The sequence below is a fragment of the Lissotriton helveticus genome, chromosome 2_2 (assembly GCF_964261635.1).
Source record: "Lissotriton helveticus chromosome 2_2, aLisHel1.1, whole genome shotgun sequence".
Taxonomy (NCBI): domain Eukaryota; kingdom Metazoa; phylum Chordata; class Amphibia; order Caudata; family Salamandridae; genus Lissotriton; species Lissotriton helveticus.
Window position 1 is genome coordinate 274168498 of NC_136060.1, and position 9023 is coordinate 274177520.

The following is a 9023-nucleotide window of genomic DNA, read 5'->3' on the forward strand; positions in this document are numbered from 1 at the left end:
TACAGCACTGGTGCGTGACAAAAAGTGACGCACCGGCGGCGTAAAAGTGAAGCATGGCCTCATAAATGAGGCCTTCAGTCTTCTACTCTCACTTTTTCTTTCACTTTCTCTGTATCTTCACTCCCTTACTCACCTTGTCTCACACTCACTTGTCTTTATCCAGTCTGTATCTCCACTCTTTCCTAAACATCACTGCTCTTTTCTTACCCTTCCACACCCCCGTTCCTTTACTACATTTTCTTCACTGATCCTCATTCCCCATGTTCACTCTCCTTCTCCTCACTCTCCTTCCCCACACACACCTTCTTTCAGTCCCCCTGCTTCACTTCCCTTCCCCTCTCGTCCCTTTCTTTGCTTTCTCACTCATTTTCCTCTCCTCCCTCACTGCACTCCACTTCAGTTACTCTTTTTCATTTTTTTTAAAATACAGCTCTTTTTTGAGTATTGGAGGTAGTTCTAAAAAGAACTTTTTTTTTCTTTTTCCTTTTTTTTGAACAAAAACAAAAACAGGGAATGGGAAACTGCTCAACAGGAGCAAAAAAAAAAAGAATCAAAATTAGGGCTGGGGACGGCAGCGGTGGTTCTCTATTGCTCGTACCATGTTCATAACACTTTGTTCCCCATAACAAAGTAGTTGAGCACAATGTCTGCATTTAATTGTGGCTTCATTAAAAGCAGGCTGAATATTTGGGATCAGCTGTTCTGGTCGCCCCCTCACCGATACAGTTGCTCCTTCAGTTGATGTAGAAGCACCATCCCCTGGAGCCTCTCGTGCCAGAGCCCTTACACTCTCCCGGGCATAATTCTAAGGGTGCCTCCTCTGGACGTGCCGGATCATGGTCGAATTTCCAAATTAATATTTTCTAGTAGGGTCACCCCGTGACAGGACAGTGTGACAAATTCGACACTCCACCTTTGGAGCATTTACTTTTTTTTTGTCTGCAGGTATGGAAAAAAAATTCCATATAAAATGCTCCTTAACTCTAGGCTGAGGAGCCTCTTCATCTATAAATCCATCTGAGTCCTCACTGCTGCTGGATGCTCTGGCAGCCATGATAATCCAACAAAGATTAAGCAGCAAAAAGACAGGTCTTGCAGTCACAAAAGTGAAAGAAGAAGTGAAGGAAATGGGTGGGGATTTCATTCTTTGTAAAAGAAACTGTTAGCAACCAATGAAAAGTGTTATTTTGAGGTCACATGACTTGACACGCTTACGCTACGCGCACCGGAGCGCTTCCGGGGGCGCTTACGCGGCGCAAACGTAGGCGCTTCCGGGGGCGCTTACGCAGCGCGCCTGAGTGACGTTTTGGTAGCGTTACGGAAATGCAAAATCATTTTCATTTCGTAAATCAAAAATACTGCTTTTATAAGTATGGTACTGAATGTCTTGCATTATTATTTACTTTTCATACATATTTTTTTTTACGAACGCAGAAATAGCGCTCTCGCTGCGCTCTCGGGAGAGCTTACCGGTGCGCGCACCCTGAGCGCTCCAAGACAAAATGATACGGGTAAGCTTACCGGTGCGCGCACCCTGAGCGCACCAGGAAAAAATGATAAAAAAGATATACATTGAACAAATATATATATAGTTTTTTTTAATATAATTAATACTTATAAAAAACAGCTAATAAAAAAAAATCGTAGGTTACAAAGTCGATATACAAAGGAATTAGCTTTTTAAAAAACAATGAAATTCACTGAAAAAACCATAGGTTTCACAATCGTTATAGTTAGGAATTAGCTTTTAAAAAAACCTTTGAAATTCACTAAAAAAAATAGGTTTCACAATGGTTATAGTGAGGAATTAGCATTTAAAAAACCTTTGAAATTCACTGAAAAAAACATAGGTTTCACACTCGTTATAGTTAGGAATTAGCATTTAAAAAACCTTTCAAATTCACTGAAAAAAACATAGGTTTCACACCAGTTATAGTTAGCTGAACATTTTACTCATACAAAACCATTGAAATTCCCACGTTATAGTTAGTTGGACTCACTATAACTCGCGACCCCGCAATCCACTGCTGATGATGTCACATATTACATCATTCATGACATGGTCAGTGACATCACTGATGACATCACTGATGACATCTCAAATGACATCACTGATGACATCTCAAATGACATCACTGATGACATCAACCATGTGATAATACGATGCACCTCCTCACACTCTAATCTAACCTTTGATACACCCAGTGTTAAATACAAACTACCATTCCTGAAATTATTGACACACCAATACCAGTAACTACATACGTAATCACTGATTTCTAGGTCTACACACACATCCACTCATTCACCCATACAATCACTCATACATACAGTCACTCATCAATAGAACACTATCATATCCACTCATACACCTATACAGACACTCACACGCTGACACTCATCCACAGAGTTACTCACACACCTAGTCAGTTATGCAAAGAATCAATCACACTCCCATTTCCTCAACTACACAGTTATACACACTAAACCTTACTTATTTAAACATGTACTAACACATACTTACTCTCTTTTACAATCACTGATACAAGTACACATTGATCCATACAGTCACTTACGCAATCACAGGCTCTCATGTATAGTCATTTATATATGCCAACTCTCACATGCACTGTGTTTTACATATGTACTTACTTGGACATGGAGCACTGAGATAGCTATTCACTCACCAACACACCCATGCAGACAGTCAACCACTCATACAGCTCTTTCCACATGCACTGTTGAACCCATATACCAAGTGAATCAACTGCTCACACATATATGCACAGAGTCACACACCTCCCAGCCACCCACACACACACTCACCCTCACATACAAATATTTGGACAACCAATCAATAACCCATATAGCCACTCATATAACTACTGATCAACACATGCAGCAGCTTACACAACAACAGACATAATGATGCACACACTCAGACAGTTTAGTCACTAACCAATGCATTTAGTAAGACACATTTAATCACTCACTCATACAGTCAGTCACGCACCTACTAAATCCTTCATCCAGACACTCATACATCCACTCATTCTTCAATATATAAAACATATATTTACTTTTCAGAAACACACATTCACTGGATGATGTCATCAGTGATGTCATTTGAGTTGTCATCAGTGATGTCATCAGTGATGTCATTTGAGATGTCATCAGTGATGTCACTGACCATGTCATGAATGATGTAATATGTGACATCATCAGCAGTGGATTGCGGGCGCGCGAGTTATAGTGAGTCCAACTAACTATAACGTGGGAATTTCAATGGTTTTGTATGAGTAAAATATTCAGCTAACTATAACTGGTGTGAAACCTATGGTTTTTTATGTGAATTTGAAAGGTTTTTTAAATACTAATTCCTAACTATAACGAGTGTGAAACCTATGGTTTTTTCAGTGAATATATATATAGACATGTATGTATATATCTACATATAAATATATATGTCTTGCACGTCCGTACTGGATGTTAGTTATTATGAATGCCAAATTTCCTCTTGAGAACTTGACCTTTCTGAATCTTAACCATCTTGTTCCCTTGTGCAGGCTTCTCCCTTCAGATCCCCTTTCTGCTCTGACTCCCTATGTGATCCTAGGCAGCATTGTACTCCTCTTTTACCTTACTTTTTCCACCCAGCCATTAGTCCTAGTCCAAGTCCCTGAAAGTGCCTGGACAGCCCTGACAGATTGTGCTGTTGTGGAGGGAGTTGCTCTAGTGGAGCTGAGGGTCTGGAAGCCTCACAAATCTTTGTACAACTTGCTGCCTAGAGACAGAAGGTGAGTACTACAAGCTGTATAAATGATTTACTTTGCTGTCAATTATTTCACACAATTTGTACAACAGCGAAGTAGCAAAAAGCAACAAACATTTTTTAGCAGTAATCAGAAGAACTAGAAAGAAAAATCACCGCAATAACCTCAAACCATCTTTCACTCCCTTTCATTGCTGTACACCTTTTACTCATGTAAAATACCCCATGGCCTAATTTATGGGGCTTTTGCCATAGGACAGCAAAGCAGGCCTTGCTGCTGGGCTGGCCTATGGTAACAGAAAAGGGCAGAAATGCGCTATATTGATTAGATATGGCGCATTCCTGCCCTTTTCCCTTGCACCGGCGCACAATGGGCTGCCGTGTGCAAACGCACGCACCGTTGCACCAAGGTGCAAGGGTGTCTGGTTTACAGGAATGATTATTTTTGTGCTGTAAGGAAAACCTTCCTGCACATAAACTGTCACAAGTGGCTTTTTCCTCTGCAGCACACATAGAAAGAGGAAAAACAAGGAGAAATAAAGATATTTCTCCTCATTGTGCCTCCCTTACACCTCCTCTGGGGAGGCTTAAGTTTTTGGCTCTGCCTCAGACTTACGATTTCTCATAAATCTGGATCAGTGTCAAAAAGCCATGGATATTGCTGGGAATGCCCCCAGAAACACCCATGGAATGCCCCTTTGACGCAGTTTTCTGTGTGAAAAGGGCACATATTTATAAGGCTATGTGCCAGTGGCACATTGCGCCACTGGAATGTCAAAAAGTGAGTCTTTAGGAGAGCTGCTGTGAGTTTGCAGAACAGCCTGAATCCCGCCTAATAATTTTACATTCTCTCTCCCGTTGCGAGATTCAGAAAACTCCTTGGTCTCACTGTTACTCCAGCTTTCATAGCTCCTTAAAACCCATTCAGTGTCTCCTAAAACAGCTGCTCTTTAGTGTAGCATTAATTTTCGACGAATGCTGTCCTGGCATGACAGTGCAGAGCAAGGAAACATGGCAGTCTGCCGTGTTAAGTTTGTCCCTGTTAAAATAAAACACCGGTCATCAAATCAGAAACTGAGCTGTCCAGGTCCACAGTGCAAAGGTGAAAATAGAAACTTACTTGGGATATCTTGAGAGGCCTGAAAGCAGTAAACAGAAACCGAAGTATACATTCCTCAGTTTAGTATCCCTCTTATGTCACTCATACTGGAGTGCCACACCCACAGACCATCCCATAGGCAAAATGAGCTAATTCTGACACATGTGATTTCGAGCTGCAGGAACTGCACCACTCACACAAAGGCGCATTGCCTTCTCATCGGACAGAAGCTGGACCACTTCCAGGGCTCACAGCGCAGGCAGTTGACGACTCTCCCTGCACGTCCACCGCTCGGTGCCCTCAAGCCACGGAATCCCAATGAACAGGGCACTGCTTGGGAGAATGTTTTCACATGCATGTGCACGGCCCTGACAAACTGCTACAGAAAGCTCGATTTGCACATCTCACCACACTTTGCAAAGTAAGCTCGGAGTGCGTTAAATAAAATGTCGCCAAACTCTCTGTCATAGTGAAGCGGCTCGAGGGCATGAACCAGCTTCATTGCTTGAAACACGAAGACCGGCACAAGCTTTTGATTCCTTTACATTAATTTAAGTGTTTAAAAAACAATCCACTGTGTACAGTGAAACGAACAGTGTGCGTGCAGTGAATAGAGCTGCGATCACAAAAAAGTGCAATGAGGTGAGAGTTGTTTGTAAATGGGACTATTTCTAGTGCAGAGCAAGGGTGTTTGACTTCCTTTACTCTGTGTTTGTGTACGTGATGCCTCTCTGATAACAACAAGCAAGGGCAGGGGAAGCGTAATACCCCATGGCATCCACCATCCACAGGAACTGGCAACTTACAATGGCTATGTGTGGAGACGATCCGAAAGTTAAAATATACAACGTAAAACCGTGGCACGGCATATCTCAATAACAAGTACTTACTGTATATTGCCCCTACTGGGAAATCAACGTCCGGATCAGCCTTCTGCAAACTCCAGGATATTTAGTGCAGCATGTAGATCCTGTGCATTAAGTTGTTTCAATTGCAGTGTCTCCCCATCCCTCTCTGACTAACATCTAGTTCGGAGAAGTGATCTCCTGACCAAACCTCCTGTTAGCACACATGATGTGCCAGAGCCCGAGCCCAGCCCTGTCATGAGCTGGAAGCTGCTGTATGTGTGAGTGCATCAGAAGCGCAACTAGAGCCAAATTTCAAGGGGGGTGGAGGGTAAGCTACTAAAATTTTCAGGGGGGAGGCTGATTCTTCCAGCAATAGACAGAGTGGAGATGCAGCGGCTCTAAGACAAGGTGTAAAACAACATAGTGCCAATATCAGCAACATACACCTCCTGCAAACACAGGAATCCCATAATAAAGAACACACAAGACACATTGTTTGTTGGAGAAAACATTTCTGCAGGTTTATTTGCATAATAAATATGCCAACATGGTGGGTCAACTTACAGGAAAACCAAGGGCAGGCAGCATTGAAACCCCTAAGCTGCCCTGCTAACCTGAAGAGCCAAATTGCACTGTGGGCCTAACCAATCGGTGCTCACCCTTTTGGGGGATTACCCCATACATCATAGGGACAACCAGTCCACCCATTTTTTTCACTCCCCTTGAAGAGGCGGAGCAGATCCAGGCAAACCCAGTTGCTCAGGTTTACAACCACCAGCAGGACTAACGGGGCGCAGTCGTTCCTCCAGGGTCCTGCCGTAAGGACTTCCTGGGGTTCTTTGACATTTGCACCCTTGTCATGCTCCTGAAAAGGGTACCCCTATGTACCGATCAGCCTGTAACTTCGTCATGGCCCTGAGTGTGGCATCTGTCACACCCAGGCCCCCACCCACAAAGGCAGACATTCTTACTTAGCATTCTAACTTACACCCTGCTGATTCTAAGGCATCTCCCAGGTCCAACAGAAACAGGTCCATGCCCACTCTAGACAAATTAACCCCGTCCACATCAAAACATCCTGTGGACTTAGCAGGCAAGAGACCGTGCCTGATAAGGGCACAAGCCCTTCTTATTTTATGTGATTCTGCATTCAAGTTGCATTAAGCCCTCCTGCTTAATGGGCTTGTGCATGGCTTATTTACCCCATCGAAGGCAAGTCTGCTGACCTCCACTTAAATTGGGGACTATGGTTATGTTACAACCATGGATATATTTACCCCTCCATAGGGATGTTCGATGGCCTGCCCGGAACTGAACAACTGCTCTCTACTTTGAGTGCAGTTCTGGGTGAAAATCCCTATAATGCACTGTGCCAAAACAGGCCTACTTGTTAGGTAATGCTGGGTTGTGCATTACCCAACACTGGCCAGTCACTGATTTCAGAATACGCTGGAAAACATATTGGAGTTCACCTCCCTGGCACACAGTGTATTTGTTAACAAGTTATTGATTGTGTCTAGCACTGTAGTGAAGGCAGGGCCTTGCGTGCACGCATTGCTATGTTAGCTTAGCCTTTTAGTTGTTTAAACGCCATTTTGCCACTTTGCAGCTTTTGCACACAACACTGCATGTATCTGTTATTATGAGATAGACTGCTTGACTTTTCTTCACATGTGAAAACCTTGTTTTCGACATCCCTAGACTTACACCGCGATCTCTGTCTGTACAGTGTGTGCAGAAGCCTCCAAGGTTGACAAAACAATGTAAGCTGTTATTCAGGCTGATCCGCTCACGCTCTAGACACAATATGCACACAGCTGCGGCTGACTGAAATTCTAGTGCCTTTAATATTGCACTGCATGCATGATTAGAACACATGGAGAAAATCCGTTTCCAGAGAGAGAGAGCTTTAGCTGATCCCGATGTGTTTCACCTCTACTGATCTTTGAGGTATGGGGTTCCACATTCAAGCCTAAGAGACCTTATATTGTTATATAAAACCTAGTTGCTAGCTAGGGAGGGTGGCATACAAGGCACTATAGGACCTGTTTCCACTATCATCATAATATGATTTCTCCCTTTGTGTTTTATGGAATTGTAACAATGCTGATTGTATTATTTTTAATCATGTGCATGCTTATTTTAGCAAAAATACTGCATCTTAGAGCACGTCGTTAAAATAAACATTTTAAACTTTATTGTGTCTCTTTTTACCCATGTTGTGGACTGGTATGAGAACAAAACGAAAAAGTGTTCTTGATTCCCACCATTCCTGAGTGTATCCTAAGTCACATGTTCTGGGTTGTGTAATCATTGGTACCTTTGCTATAGGACAAAGAGCTAATGAGACACTGATGCTAGTCGTTTAGGAGTTCTAGGTACTGAGGTGAGTTTTTTGGTCCACCACAATTCCCTGAGATCCTGGGTCTCTGTGCACAGTTCTGTGTATGAGCAGAATCCCCGCAACAACACTATCCCATTCTCTCTGCCAGCTGGCCTCCTCCTTTATAGGAGTACCACGCTGGCCAGAATTCTTACCCAACTGGGAATGCAAAACTACTGCTCTTCGTAACCCTGGTGCTGTCTGATTTAATCCATTGTGCACTGCGTGCAATATAGTGTCTAACATTCAGGGTTGACTAGGCCCTTGTTTATCCCCATACTTGATTCTTTCAAAAATTGGGGGTTCACCCTGATAGCCATGTACTGCACCAGCAGTGGAAATGTACCTGCTCCTTCCAACTTGAATTCTCTTAATAATAGACATGCCAAATATTCTTAATACACTGTAGCCTTTTTGTGATTTAACACATTGTTTCCCCAACTTTTGGGACAGCAGCACACTTGTTAGATGACAGCTTCCACAACCAGCCTAGCTACTATGGCTATCAGGGCGGGGTAATTATTGCTTAACTGAAGCAACCTGTAACATGCACTTGTATCTAGAGGGCACATACTTTGCTCAGTTTGACCAGACATTTGCACAGCCCTTTTCGTTTGCTAACCCATGGCGAACACATTAATGGTGTCAAATCTGGTATCAGGGGAAGTATGGTTTGTGCCCACTATTGCAGTCCCCACACCGTATCTTGGAGTGAAAACTTACTCAACCCACCAGGCTTGTTTCACTGCAGTCCGATCACAGATGCACACTACCTGCTAACCAGCTGTGACCCTTAGTGCCTAATCCCGCTAAGGACCTAGTTAGCTTAGTTTTCCCCTGGAATTGATTGCCCTCCACAGAATCAAAGCTGGGATCTGCTTACCTTCTAGTCACCTTGTAATTCATGTTGGAACTTTTATT

General features: G+C 43.1%; 1 protein-coding gene across 1 annotated transcript in view; it reads right to left on the reverse strand.

The window, feature by feature from the left end:
- LOC144821404 (cytosolic beta-glucosidase-like) overlaps positions 1–5898 on the reverse strand; it is a 418101-nt gene extending 412203 nt beyond the window's left edge. The window contains exon 1 of the mRNA XM_078678400.1: positions 5762–5898. The gene's annotated coding sequence lies outside the window, so the exon portion shown is untranslated. The remainder of the gene's footprint in view (positions 1–5761) is intronic.
- Positions 5899–9023: the final 3125 nt, after the last annotated feature.